This window comes from Nicotiana attenuata, chromosome 9 (assembly GCF_001879085.1).
Source record: "Nicotiana attenuata strain UT chromosome 9, NIATTr2, whole genome shotgun sequence".
Classification (NCBI taxonomy): Eukaryota; Viridiplantae; Streptophyta; class Magnoliopsida; order Solanales; family Solanaceae; genus Nicotiana; species Nicotiana attenuata.
Window position 1 is genome coordinate 2,245,497 of NC_031997.1, and position 3,176 is coordinate 2,248,672.

Genomic DNA, 3,176 nt, shown 5'->3' on the forward strand with positions numbered 1-3,176 from the left:
ACACGGAGTATTCGAACGGGCAAAAATTGCTCGTTTCCGCTCACTTATCTTTGCACGAAAACTCTTCATGTTTCCGAGCAAAGAGGGACAGCTGTGAGCACGTGATTTTTGCCCTATATGAATTATTCCCAAAATTCAAACAAAATAATTTCTTTCATTATTTTGAGATTTTGTGGGTTTTTATGTTAATTGTTTGCATTTTATTTGTGCATTTTAGTTCATATGAAAAGTATACAAAAATACACTTGGCATTTGTTTAAGGTTTAATTTCACATTTTAGGGTTAAGTAGTAGTTAGAATTGCTTAAATATAAAGAAAATAACAAAAATGGTCTTTTTGCATTATTAGTTTTAATTTGTCTTAGATTGTGTTTAATTAGGAATTAGGGTATTTGGAAATTGAGTAATATAATTTTAGGAGTTATTTTGGGGTTTTTAGTTGTTGATTTGGCATTTAATAAATATAAATAATAATTGAATAATAAATACAAAATGAAAAAGAAAAGAAAACAACTAACAAAAGAAAAGAGGGCTGCCTAATAAAGACCCAGAACTGGCCATTTTAATTGATAAATTTAGCCCAATCCGTCCATACCCAACCCCGTCTGTCCAGGCCCAAACCAAGTTCGACCCACCCCGTTACATAACCAAACGACCCCGTTTCGATGGTCTTAAATCCCAGCCGTCGAGGATCCCTGATCCAATGGCTGGGAACTAATCTGACTTTTATATTAAATGTCGGATTACCCCCCTCCCCCTCCCACCCTCCCCCCCCCCCCATGTCGTCTCTCTCTTTTCACCCCCAAAATAAAATCTGTAACGCCGTCGTGCTCCGCCGCCGAAAATCGCCTCACGGCGGCGGCCGACCTCCATTTCCGACCAAAATTACACCCCTTATTCCTCTCTTCCTCCTCGTTACAGATCCACAACCCGTTTCCCTCGAACCCAACCCAAACTCGTCGAATCTTCAACCAAAGTTTTCCGGCCGAAACTCAACTTTCTCCGTTCACCACCAAATTAACACCGTAGAACCACTTGTCCTCCTCTATCAAACCCCCCAAACCCCGTCCCTCAAATCTCACCGGAACTCTTCGAATATCGATTTGAAGTGTCCGGTCAAAACTCTAAATTCCCAAATCTAGTCAAATTCACACCATGTGATTCTCTCATCTTCCTCATAAGGAATTCATCAGCAATAACGCTCAAGTCTCACCGGAGTTGGTCGGATTTGAGCTGTGAGAGTTAGCCGGATTTTTTAAGTCGAATAAGTGAGTTTCTATTCTTTTCTTTTTCTTGTTGAATTGATTTTGTAATTCTTGAGCTCTAGTTTGATTTTCGTTTGTTTGAGTCTGTGTACATGATTTCTGATTTAGAGTCTAAATTTTGTTTTAATTTTTGATATTGTCAGTTTAATTCACTGGTTAATTCTATAGTTTTGCTTTTATCAAATAGTTTAATTTCGATTCTGTGCATGACTTTTTGTTTGACATGAATTATACTTTAGGTTCCACTTTTACTTGTTAGTTAATGCCTAATTCACTGTTTTGACCATAGGATAATTAGTGTTCATTTAGAGATAAAAGTCCAATTTAAATTAATTAGAGTAGTTAGCTCAAATTTTAAACTATGTTTGGATACAACTGATTGATCCCTAGTTTGGTGTGGTTGTTTGGTCAGTTGACAAGGCTGATTGGAGTTTGTAGACTAGGGTTAGGGGATAGGGTTGGATTGGCAATTCTTAAGTTAAGTCAAGGGTAGATGGGGCAATGCAGAATAGGGGATCTTTGATAACTGAATGAGAAGCTCTAGAACACTCTAGAATGGGGTTCAACTTAGAATTCTAGGAAACTTAGTAGGATAACTTGGAAAAGATGTCAGTTCTTTAGGGACTTTTAAGCAAAAATGCAAGTTAAATAGGGACTATAGGGGGTAAATATAAAATCCGATAGGCCCCTTAGCTTTGCCTATATAAGGCACCCTTTAGTGCCTTAAAGTCACAAGTTTTCAGCTCTAAATTTCCCCCCCAAAAATATCTTCAAGTTCCACAGATCTGAAAATTCAAATTTAGATCCAAACTCCTCTTAGATCTTAACTTTCGTCAAAGAAAAACCAAACAAAAAACAAATAAAAAAACCAAAAACTCAAGAAAAAGTTACTGTTTCATTGCTTATTCTTAGATCACTTTCAATTATTTTTGAATATGAGTAGTTTGAGCTAGCTGGTGGTTTAGTGGTTGTTTGTAGTTGATTTCTGGGTTCAGTTTAGATAATTTGATGCTGTTTGGGATTTATTTAAACATTTCCTGATTGCTGAGCCTATTTCTGGAGCATTTCGAGTTCATCTGAGTGCATTTCAAGTGATTTGTAGTTGATTGCTTGGGTCTGCTTGGTTTCAAACTTTTCTGGGCTGTTGAACTAACATTCTGGGCTGTCGTTTGAGTTCTACTTATTACTGCTGCTGATTTCATCCTCTCCTCTGTTTTGTTATTCGAATTCCAGGTACACAGCTTTGACCTTGATGATTGTAAACTGAAGAATGAATCAATATGATGACTGAAGAATGAGATTTTATTTAGCTCAATTTCTAACCTATGTACTCAACGTTTAAGTTCATTGATGTTGTTTAAATGTTTTGCTTGTTTGTACTTAATAGACTAAAAATTATTTGTATTAGCTGGACTGTTGAACTCTGGGTTTGAATTCTTTTCCTCTAAACCTGTAGCTTCAACGAAATGTAGTTGGACTCCTGTAGTAGTTATAGCTTAGAGTTTGAATATACGAACTCCTATGTATGTTAAGTCCTGGCGTAGTAAGCAGCCTTTAGTAATAACCTCCATAATTTGGTCCTAGAGGCATGAATTCCCTGAATGAATAATGTTAGTTTGAACCAATTTTAAAATCGTTGGTTTGTTCTGAATTGGGACTATTAACCTATTCATACATAGTGTTAAAGGAAGTCATCTAATCAAGTTGCTGTTGTTAAGGTCGATCCATGCTGCTGTTTTAATTTTCACCATTAGTAATGCTTAGGAACGCACCAATAAATAGAGGAATAAGATCATTTGAGCATGGAATTGAAATTCAAATGGCTAGTGTCTAATTAATTTGGGTAAGTGCATAACTGATTTCCTTTTGTTACAAGTATTGAACCCATTCAAATGGATTTGGATATAATTTT